Genomic DNA, 12,448 nt, shown 5'->3' with positions numbered 1-12,448 from the left:
AGTAGTGTGTGTGACTTTGAAATACAGGGCATTCCTGGACACTAGTTTGGTAAATATCAAAGGTCACAAGAGAAGGGCAAAACAAACAATGTTCAGTATTTTCACATTAATACTCTAGGCTAATCATTTTACATTTATTAAACAATCAAATAGCATTCAATTTCTTTGTGCCAGTCTCCTTAATATTCAAACTGAAGTATTTAGAAAGAACGATGAGAGATTACCTTTCTTTTTGTCTTTGTAAAAGCATCATAGCTGGGTAGGACTGTTGGTTGCTTCTCTTTTCTGGAAGTTTCTGGAAATTTATGGTACCACTAATGCTAATCCTGAGTGAGCAAACTTTTAGGAAAACTCCAGCTCAGGGTCTTCCATGTGAAGTAATGCGCAGTGTCTTCCTTCAGCAGTAGAGACATATCTTTCATCTGTTCAGAGACAACCAATTGTAATTAGTAGTGTTTTGGATCCAACAACACAGGAGAGTGTTTCTCTTGCCTAGTATTAGTGTGTTTCATAGATTGTTTTTAGTTTTCAGAGAAAGCACTGTCAGCCTAGTAGGGAAATTTCATTTAAAATATGTATGTATATTCATACATGAATTATATGAATTATAGAATACGTATAAGATTATAGTTTTAGGAATGGGGTACTTCATAGCATTATTCCTTATGACTTTGTCATATATTCTTATTGTTATTTTAATCACCCTTTTGTAATTATGTCTATCAGCTCTATGTAGTTGGGGTCTCTCCCTTTTTTTTGACATTTTCTCCATCAGATAATTTGCATCCTGTTTTTCATATTTCCATTGCTCACACATCCTGTCAATGGTCTGTATTTACTTTCCTGGATTCTGAAGTTACTCGAGGAAATGAACTCAACTGTGAAGATTTGGAGTTAGGAATCTCTTACAAAAAAAAATAATTTGTGATGTTTGTCTTTTGGGTCAGGTTACATCATTCACTATTATCTGTTCTAGTTCTCCCATTTACCTGAAAAGTTTGATTGCAATTTTTTACAGTTCAATGATACTCTATAGTGAATATGTAAGTAATTTTCATGATCCGTTCATCAATTGAAAGACCTCCAAATGGTTGCTTCCATTCACTATCTATTGAAAATATATCAACATTGAAAATACCTGAGCAAATATATGTGAGATAGTACGATGGGAGAGTCCTGTGTATATGTTAATAAAGCACTGTTGGCCAAAAGGGAAGCAAGATAGGAGGGACTAAAATTCTAAGAGGATTCTGGGAAATGCAGTGAAGAGGCTGGTTGCCATGTGACTCCTTGGGGAAATGGATGTGGCAGGAGTGCATTCTAGCAAAGATAAGTTCTTGTAAAATATATATCAGTAATTATGGGTTAATAATCAAGTCAGACTTAGCTGATAAGAAACCAAGCAAATGGCCAACAGCTTCATAATTAATGTAGTGCCCTGTGTGTTATTTGGGGTTTCAAACAGCTTGACATGGCCCAGGTGACTGGCAGAAAAACTAAATGTTACATATAGTTATCAGGAATGAGTGAGATCATGAATTTCCATGTAAAATGACAAAAGCTTAAAAGGGATTTTATAAACAAAAGAACAGAGAGAAGCAAAGCTTGTTGGTAGCAGCATTTTCTCAGATGGGCTCTGTTTTTCTAGAGACAAGCAGAGACTGCAAGGCCAGTGCTGGTGGTAAACTTAAGCCCACCATCATGGAAAGAGCAGTTTAAAGAGCCGTGGTTTTTAGCAGAAAAGACATGTGGCCAGAAAAGCATAAAAGATTTACAGTAAAGTCAGATTCAGATGAAGAAAAAAACCTATAAAGGTTTACAGTGTGTTTAAAATATACATAGGCTTGAGAGAGAAAAAGAAAGAGGATAGTGGTAAAAGAAATAGAGAAGCTGGTTGTGGTGGCACATGCCAGTAGGATTTGTTTCAGAGGTAGAGGCAGGCAGGTTTCCAGAGAAACCCTGTCTCAGAGGAATAAATAAATAAATAAATAAATAAATAAAAGTAAAAGAAATAGAGTAATAATAATAAATAAATAAGCCAGGTAAAGATGGAAAATACACAGAGAGTCTGGATAGTGTATGCTATTGTGTTTTTCAGTTGTTTGATTGCTAAAGAAGGAACAACTGCTAAAGTACACTTGATTATAAATGCTGCTAAATTAATCTAACTTACATATTTTAAAAATGCTTTGACTTCTAAATTTAAATATAAGGACAGGTTACTTGGAAAAAGAGTTTTTATTTATGTTTCCACAGAAAATGGAAAGCTGTGGATTCCTTCTAGGCTTCTGTGGTTTGATGAAGCAAGACCTCCTGAAGCAATGTCCCAGGCAGTCAAACATCTAAAACAGCTGAGATGATACAGCTTTAAGGACTACAAAAATCAAAGGCTTGGCCAAGTTTCTGGTTTTGTTGTGATCCCCATGGTATGAACAATGTCCCTATCCAGCAAGAAGCAGTTTGGGATGAACTATGCCCAACTTCCCAAATATTGTTCATTAACTTCTGTTTTCATTTAAGTGGGGTTGCTTATAAATGGTAATATCACAGTCAATCTCTTCTAAAGGGAAAAAAGGGAATATGATATAGAAATGAGTACTTTGTATTGGTATGGTTTTTCATTTAATGATACAAATTTAAGGTCAATTTTGTGATATGTATATTTCTCCTCTTGTTTAGGTATTGTGTTTGTATAAGTCATTTAAAAATGTAATGTATAATTAAATACAGATTATAGATAGTTACCTATAATAGTCAGAACTTTTAACTAGGTAAGTTAGGTTTTCTAGATATACAGAGATGTATTTAAGAAAGATAGTCTTCAAAACTTTCAAAGACCGTCAGAAAATGGCGTTTAAAATGGTTTATGGTTTTTCTTGACAATGAGAAATATCTGTTCCTGGCACACCAATTATATCTGAGAGAAAGACAGCCATCGAAGAAACTTGTTATGGTGTTTACTTTCAACATGGCAAGATTAGACATTTGGGCAAGAAACTGCTCTAGCCTGGACTGCTTGACTGTTGCTGTATAAACTGGACATGCAGGACCCAACAGGAGTTGATGGTAAGTCCTGTGTATAAGTCAATAAAGCACTGTTGGCCAATAGAATAGGATTCTGGGTGCCTGTTTCTGCTTCAGTCAACTACTGGGTCAAGGCTCTAAGGATGGTAACAAGGTAGTCATCAATCACATTATAGGGGAAGGGCATCAAGGGCATCCTCTCCACCACTGCTTAGATTCTTAGTTGGGGATCTATCATTTCCTCTGGGTCTGACCTCTCTACACCTATAGTGGTTCCCTATGTCAGGGCATCTCCTTTCTTGCCCTCTTTTATTCATTCCCAGTCTCAGAACTCCTGTTCTCCTCCCCCCTTCTCCCCTTCTCTACTTTCCCTCTCCCACCTGCTCCACCCCCCATGCTCCCAATTTGGTCAGGGGTTCTTGTCTCCCTTCCCTTCTTCGGGGGGACCATGAGCTTTTTCTCTTGGCTTCCTCCATGTTTTCTAGCTTTTCTGATGGTGTGGAGTGTAGTCTGGTAATTCTTTTCTCTATACCTAAAAGCCATATATGAGTGAGTACATACTATGTATTTTTGTGACTGGGTTACCTCACTCAGGATGGTTTCTTCTACTTCTATCCATTTGCCTGCAAATTTCAAGATTCCATTTTTTTCTGCTGAGTAGTACTCCATTGTGTAAATGTACCACATTTTCTCTATCCACTGTTCAGTTGAAGGCTATCTAGGTTGCTTACAGATTCTGGCTATTACAAACAATGCTGCTATGAACATAAGTGAACATATGTCCTTGTATGAATGTGCCTTCTTTGGGTATATGTCCAGGAGAGGAATTGTTGGATCTTGAGGTACACTCACTCCCATTTTCCTGAGAAACTGCCATACTGATTTCTAGAGTGGCAGTACAAGTTTCTACTCCTACCAGCAATGGAGGAGTATTCCTCTTTCTCCAAATCCTCTCCAAGATAGACTGTCATTGATTGATTTTAGCCATTTTGGCTGGTGTAAGATGATCTCAAAGTTGTTTTGAGTTGCAATTCCCTGATGACTAAGGATGTTGAGCTCTTTCTTAAGTGTCTTTTGGCCATTTTAGATTCCTCAATTGAGAATTCTCTATTTATTTCTGCACCCACTTTTTAACTGGATTACTTCGTGTTTTGGTGGACAGCTTCTTTAGTTTTATATTTTAGAGATCAGCCCTCTGTCAGATATAGGGTTGGAGAAGATCTTCTCTCATTCTGTCAGCTGCCATTTTGTTTTGCTGACTGTGTCCTTTGCCTTTCAGAAGCTTCTCGGTATCAGGACGTCCCATTTATTAATTGTTGATCTCAATGTCTGTGTTACTGGCATTATGTTCAGGAAGCATTCTCGGTACCAATTCATTCAAGGGTGCCTCCCACTTTCTCTTCTAAGAGATTCAGTGTGGCTGAAATTATGTTGAGGTCTTTGATCCATTTGGATTTGGTGATATATATGGATCTATCTGCAATCTTCTACATGTCTGCATCCAGTTTTGCCAGCACCATTTGTTGAAGATGCTTTCTTTTTTCCATTGTATAACTTTAGTTTCTTTGTCAAAAATCAGATGTTCATAGGTGTGTGGGTTCATGTCAGGGTTTTCAATTTGATTCCATTGGTCTACCTGTGTATTTTTGTGCTGATACTAAGCTGTGTCCAGGACTACGGTTCTATAATAGAGCTTAAACTCAGGGATGGTGATGCCTCTGGAAGTTTCTTTATAGTACAGGTTTGTCGTGGCTATCCTGAGTTTTTTGTTTTTTCATATAAAGTTGAGTGTAGTTCTAGCAAGATCTGTGAAGAATTGTCTTGGAATTTTGATGGAGATTGCATCGAATCTGTAGATTGTTTTGGCAAGATTTCCATTTTTACTCAGTTTATCCTACCTATCCAAGAGCATGGGAGATTTTTCTATTTTCTGGTTTCTTACTTAATTTCTTTTTTTAAGGACTCAAAGTTATTGCTGCTACAGGTCTTTCACTTTTTGGTTAGTGTTACTCCAAGATATTTTATGCTCTTTGTGACTATTGTAAAGGGTCATGTGTCTCTGATTTCTTTCTCAGCTCATTTATCATCAGAATATCATAGGGCTACTGATTCCTTTTTTTAAAGTTAATTTTGTATCCTGCCACTTTGCTTATGTAAACTATCATATCTGCATATAGTGAAAGTTTAACTTCTTCCTTTCCAATTTGTATCCCCTTGATTTCCTTTTGTTGTCTTATTGCTCTAGCTAGGACTTCAAGTACAATATTGAAGAGATATGGAGAGAGTGGACAGCCTTGTCTTGTTCTAGATTATAGAGGAATCATGTTGAACTTCTCTCCATTTAATTTGATGTTGGCTGTTGGTTTGCTATATATTGCTTTTATCATGTTTAAATGTGATCCTGTTATTCCTGATCTCTCCAAGACTTTTATAATGAAGGGGTGTTGGATTTTGTCAAAGGCGTTTTCGGCATCTAATGAGATGATCATGTGATTTTTCTTTTTCAGATTGTTTAGATGGTGGATTACATTAATGGATTTTCATATGTTGAGCAATCCCTACATCCCCGGGATAAAGCCTAATTGATTGTGGTGGATGATTTTTCTGATGTGTTCCTGGATTTGATTTGCCAGTCATTTTTCTGTGTCCTGCAGAAAGTCTTGTAGACTCTTCCATGAATCAGGAACCCTGAAGGACTGTTTGAGTTTAGCAGTCACTTTTCTGTGGATCCTGCATGTCCAGTTTATACAGCAACAGTCAAGCAGTATAGGCAAGAGCAGTTTCTTGCCCAAATGGCTAATCTTGCCATGGTGAAAGAAAACTCCATAATGAGTTTCTTTGATGCCCATCTTCCTCTCAGACGTGATTGGTGCTGCCAGTAGCAGACACTTCTCATTGTCAAGAAAAACCCTAAACCATTTTAAATGTCATTTTCTGAAGATCTTTGAAAGGTTTAAAGACTGTCTATCTATCTCAAATATATTTCTGTATATCTAGAAAACCTAACTTACCTAACTATAAGTTCTGACTATTGTAAGTAACTATAATTATGCATTATGTTTTAAAAGACCAGTATAAGCACAATACCTAATCAAGAGGAGAAATATACACATCACAAAATTGACCTTGAATTTGTATCAATAAATGAAAAACCATAGTGGCACAAAGTACTCATTTCCATACCATAATCCCCTTTTTACTTTAAAAAGAGATTGGTTGTAATCATTAACCAATTATAAGCAACCTTATTCAAATGAAAACAAAGATTTATAAACAATATGCGGATTTGGACGTTGCTCATTCCAAACTGCTTCCTGCTGGATGGGGGCGCTGTTCATACCATGGGGATCATGACAAAACTCAGAAACCTGTTTAAGTCCTTATTTTCAGAGTCTGTAATGCTGCATCATCTTAACTGTCTCAATTGTTGGAACACCTGGCCCACTGCTTCCAGGGGTCTTGGTTCATCAAACCACAGGAGGCTGAAAGGAATCCTCAGCTTTTTATTTATCTATTTATTTATTAATTTTTTTTCTGAGACAGGGTTTCTCTTTGGAAATCTGCCTGCCTCTGCCTCTGGAGCAAATCTTACTGGCGTGCGCCACCACAGCTGGCTTCTCTATTTATTTACCACTATGCCGTTTCTTTTTCCCTCTCAATCTTACGTATATTTTTAAACACACTGTAAACCTTTAGAGGTTTTTCTTCATCCAAGTCTGATTTTACTATAAATCTTTATGTCTTTCTGGCCACGTGTCTTATCTGTTAAAACCAAGGCTGTTTAAACTGCAGTTTTCCCAAGATGGCGGGAATAAGCATGATTCCAGCTCATTGCCTTAGTCAATGTTGACATCCAGCAAAAGCTGCCAGCTTGGAGATGTGGTCACTGCCACTTCCAGCTAGCTGTACATACACACTTTTCAATCATTACCAGAGCCTCTTAAAAGAACCTTGTTGGTTTTTTTTTTATGCTGAGTCAGGAAGACTCCCTTAAGTAAGCCGCCTGAGTCTCTGCTTGTCGCTATCAAAACAGAGCCCATCTGAGAAAAATGCTGCTACCAAGAACCCATGCTTTTCTCCATTCTTTTGTTTCTAAAACTCCTTTAAAGCTTTTGTCATTCTACGTGGAAATTCATGATCCCACTCCTGATGACCATTTTTAGAGAGAAGCCTTTTTCTTGTCTGCCACTTTGGTTTTTGCCCACAAGTCGCCTGGGCTCTGCCGTGTTGTAGTTCCCAAATAACACACAAGACACTGTATTAATTATAAAGCTGTTGGCCTTACTTGTATCTTACTAGCTAGCTCTGACTTAAGTATTTAACCCATCTAAGTATTTCTCTTACTGGACGGACATCTTACTTCTCTGGCAGGCTACATGATGACTCCCTGTTACCCAAAGTTCTCCTGGACTCCCAGTCCCATCTATCTTGCTTCCCTATTGGCCAGCAGTTCTTTATTGACATATACACAGGACTTCCTCATCACTCCCTGATTGTTGGTTCAGTTTCTGTGAGTTCTTGTGTGTCCAGGTTAGTTGATTCTGTGGCTTTTCTTGTTGTATCTCACCCCTCTGTGGTGGTAGCTATGTCAGATGACAGGCCTTTCACAAGGGAGCATATGGAGTACAACAAACTGATTAGCCTAGCTACAATGAGTATACCCTGGAGAAACAAAGCACCCCCTGGGGAGTTGTATCCAGAATGCAACTTGCTCTTGCTGTGCCTTTCCTGCTTGCAAATATCTTTTATTTATTGTTTTGCATGGTGTGATTATTGATAGAAGAATCCCACTGTATCTAAAACAGTGTGATTGTTTGTTGGGAAAATCCCACTCCTCACTGGACAATTTTCTTGAGATCATAATGAAGATGATTTTTATAGAGGTGTGAGACTTGCTGAGGATGAAAAATAAAAACAAGGAAGTTTAATACCTTAAAAACCCATGAATCTTACCTGTGGAAAAGAGGCTGATGATCAAAAAAGGAAATTATGTCCCTACACCCAGTTACATTTGAGTGCCTTGCTCCTGTAGTGTACAGAATCAATAATAGGTAATTTCTTCTTGCATAGACATGTTTTCCCTAGGTGGTGTAAAAAGATAAGAAAAAACCAGACAATTAATTTTTCTCCCTCACATAAGTCTCCTGTGTGTGTTTAGTGGCTGTGTTCACATCTCTCCAGTTACTATGACCTATTGTAGCTGAGCTCCAGCACCCCTGGCTCACACAATCCTTTCCCTCTTCTACAGGAATTCCCTGAGATCCACCTAATATTTGACTGTGGGTATCTGCATCTGTGTCCATCAGTTGCTGCATGAAGCTTCTCTAATTATGATTATGCTTGCTTCCTGTCTATGAATATAGTCATGTTTGATTCTATCCTAGGGCTTAGATATCCAGCCTCTGCTTCCTGGTCATACACACAGTGTCAGGGGTGGGCTGCCTCTCTTGGTGTGGATCTCAAGCTGGATCAGTCATTGGTTGACAACTCTCAGAAGTTCTGCTCCACTTTTACCACAGTGTATCTTGCAGGAAGGACAAATTGTAGGTGTAAGATTTTGTGGCTGGTTTGGTGTGCTTTCCAACCCCTCCATTGGAAGTCTTGCCTGGTTACATTACTAGAAGTCTTAGCTGGTGTATACTTTGTATATTCCTGGTAGTTTCCATTGCACTAGGTTACTACTTCTACCCTGAAATGAGCCCCATTCCAGTTGTCTCTCCCAGTACTATCTCCTTACATCCTCCCCAACCTGATCCCTCCCTCTTATTCTGTCCCGACCTGCATCCAGTCTGCCCATGATATCTGATGTAATCCTCTTTCCTGGGAGACTCATGCATATTGTTAGATTTTGAGAAATGTTGTAAATTAAATTATTTCCCTAATATATTAATCAGAACAGTCATTACTTCCATTTACAAAAGTCGTATTTGTTCATTCTATATTATTATTATTATTCTATATAACAGTTATCAAATATTAGAATCTTCAGGAAGAGTCACCAGGGATTTTCAAGTATAAGGTCATAGTACATGCAATTTAGGTAATTCAATGTAAGCATCTTATTCATTTTTGTTTTGTTTTATTGCATACACAAATATTTGAAATACTTTATTGTTCAAAAGTGGTGACAGTGGGCAGCACAAACAATATTTTATTTTCCCCTGTTCAGTAATTCTGGCTGTTCATCATGTATATCCAACATTTTTTTTGTGAGATCTGAGATTCCTGTTCCTGTCTCTCTAAGGCTAGTTAGCATGAGGGATGTTCAATTCTGTCAATGGATTTTCTATATCCATTGACATGGCCTTGTGTTTTTTGTTTTGATTCTGTTATGTAATACAATGTACTGATGTACTTGCATATATTGGGACAACATTCCCTGTAATGATAACATTTTATAGTTTTCAACAATTCTTTCTTTGTTCTGTGTACCTAGTTTTTTTGGCTCAGTAAAATAGAAGATCTTGTCTACTTTTTTGTTCTTCATGCCTGCATATAGGTGTCTTTCCTTAGATTTGGATAATTTTCTTCTGTAATTTGGCTGAAGTATTTTGTGCTTGGATTTGGATTTCTTCTTCTATATCTCTGTTAAAAAGATTATGTCTTTTCAGAGAGTCCCAGAGTTCCAGAACTTTCTGTTTTATTTGGATTAATCAATGTCTTTCTCAGAGTTGTCTAACTCTTTCACCTTGTGTTCAAGCCCTGGTATTGTCCCTTCCACTTGATCTGTTCTACATGTAAGGCTTTCCATTCAGGTTTCTGTCAGGCTTCCTGACATTTATTTGAACTATAAAAAAAATAAAAAGAGAATTAACTTTTATATTTCAGTCAAGTCAACTCAAAAGTAATGTGCTCATCATTTGCAGGTTCTTCCTTTGTCATGAAGGGTTTTTATTACTTTTGCTGGAATATCATATAGCTTATTTAATTACATGTTGAAACTTACTGATATTTTTATTTCCAGGTTTGTTTTGGTTTGAATTTTGTTCAAGATTTGTATCTTTTTATTGAATTTTATCTTCTGATCCTGAATATTATTACTTATGGTATTCAACTGTTTGTGTTTCTTGGTTTTCATTTCATTATTTAATCACATCCTCTTTCAGTTTATTTTCAGACACCCTTATACATGTTATGTTTTTGCGACAGTATTTTATTCTTTCACTTTCTGGTGTTTGTGTGTACATGTGTGTGCAAGTATGTGTGTGTGCATGTGTGTGTGCGAGTATGTGTGTGTACATGTGTGTGTGTGTGATTTTTGTGCACACATATGCTAGAGAAAGGCATCAGATCAGATCTGGAGCAGGAGACACAGTTGGCTTTGGGCCTTCTTATGTGAGTGTTGTGAAGAAAACCCTGATCCTCTAAAAGAAAAGTACCTGCTCTTAACTGAAGTCATATCTTCCAGTCCCTATTGTTGTTAACTTGAGTTCATTGTCATTGTGTCATCCAATTGGTTTTCTCAAAGAACATTAGTATAGGACTACTAATTATGGTGGAGACATATCCATCATATTGATTTTTTATGTATGTATTTTTTCAAGAGGACCTGGGCATTGGAGTTAGATCAGGGGTTGTAAATTTGGTAAGGGTTTCTGTCTCATCTTTGTCTAGTGGGCATTTTCATCAATATCTACTGGTACCTGAACTTTGCTGGTATTGGGATAGCTGGATTGTGTGTCAGATACATTCTTGGAGATACTTAGTGCTAATGCGCAATTGTGGTATCAAAAATTGTCTGAGCTCAAACAGAGCAAGGTAAAGCTTCTTTTTGCACAAATGAAATCTCTTCATAGAAAAAAGTTGTCACTACCACTCACTCTGGCTTGAACCTGTGCTTTCATTATTTGTGATGTCATATCTTAATAAATTTATATGTGCTCAATTTTATCTGGAGGTCACTTCCGTTGGTATCATCCATCCCTTCTCATTCTTAAAAGTTTTCCATCCCTCTTCTGCATAACTTCCTGAGCCTTGTGGAGAGTGGATGATGAAGACATTCCATTAAGGACTAAGTACTTCAATCTCTCAGATTCTGCTAATTTCCTTTTGTAAATCTCTCTTTATTTCCTATCTATTTCAAGAGGTTCTCTTATTATAGGTGAGGAAGACACTGAACTAAGTGTAGAGAAGGATGGTCTTTGGAGTCATTCAGTGCTGAGAGAGGGAAGTGGACAAGAGTTCTCTCTCCTAACCATGATGCTATCTCCAACTGACATTGTTTGCAAGGGAAAACTCAGTTTTATTCAATGGAGACTCATAGGGTAACACTTAGAGATATGCACTATATATACCCAGCATCAAATGACCAATACAAACCAATCTCAATGGTATTTTTTAGACATTTGATATCATATTTCTTTGTTTTGCTTTTTTTCTTTGTGCCTTGTAGTATTTGCCTCTATATATGGTTTCCATATTATGTTTTTATGGGTTTTATTTTTGTGGGTGTATGTATGTATGTATTTCTTGTATTTTTTTCTTTTACATTTTGTGTATTTGATTGTCCTCTTTGTTTAGTGTTTGTTTGCTTTCTAAAGAGAAAAATGTAGAAATTGCATGAAGTCTAGTGTGTAGGGTTGTTTGAGGATTTGGTAGATGTTGGGGTAGAGAAAATCATGATCAGGATATATTTATGAAACTATATTTTCAGTTAAAACATGTCACTACAGTTGCTTTGAAGCTAAGGTTGAAAGGTAAAAGAAAGAAGAAGGTGTAAGTGATCAGTGGGGCACACAAAGTGTCAGCCAGCTCAGTACTTCAGATGACTCTCTCAGTGTCTCAGTGAGGAGCATGCGCAGAGTGCACCTTTGTGGTATGCAGTAGACTCAGAAGCTAGTCCTCATGCAGTCAATAATTGAGGATCCAGGGTTGGGATTGGGAAATGCTACCATGCATGCAGATTCTCAAATGGCAGGGGTCTTAGATTGTGAAGAGGTGGGAATATATACCTAATTAATTTTTTAAAGATGAGTCCTGTTGTGTAACATGTGATCAATCCTGGAGAGTGTTTTACACGCCTTTGGAAAAATGTGCATACTACACTTGTTAGCTAGCATGCTATGCATGTGTCTGACAGGATCAATTACTTAAGTTCATTAGTAATGCCAAGTGGGTCATTTTGGTTTTACATGTTGGTGAAGTAGTACAATTTTGAAGATCAGGACATTGTGTATAACATATTATTCATGTCTAGGGTTGTGCTGTGTTTCTGTCTGTCTAATCAATCCACATTTAAAATAGAGGTATGAGGATTCTAGTGGGTAATATACCTGAGTTTATTTTTTTGTCAGGTCTATGTATATGTTTCTTACATTAAGTATGTTAAACACAAACCTAACTGTTACATATATTTAGAGAGTTGGTTTTTATCATTACACAATGACCTTCATTTTCTTTTATTAGCTTTTTGTTTCAAGTTCTA

This window comes from Mesocricetus auratus, unplaced genomic scaffold (genome assembly GCF_017639785.1).
Source record: "Mesocricetus auratus isolate SY011 unplaced genomic scaffold, BCM_Maur_2.0 Super-Scaffold_100676, whole genome shotgun sequence".
Taxonomy (NCBI): domain Eukaryota; kingdom Metazoa; phylum Chordata; class Mammalia; order Rodentia; family Cricetidae; genus Mesocricetus; species Mesocricetus auratus.
Note: the sequence above shows the minus strand (reverse complement) of the source record.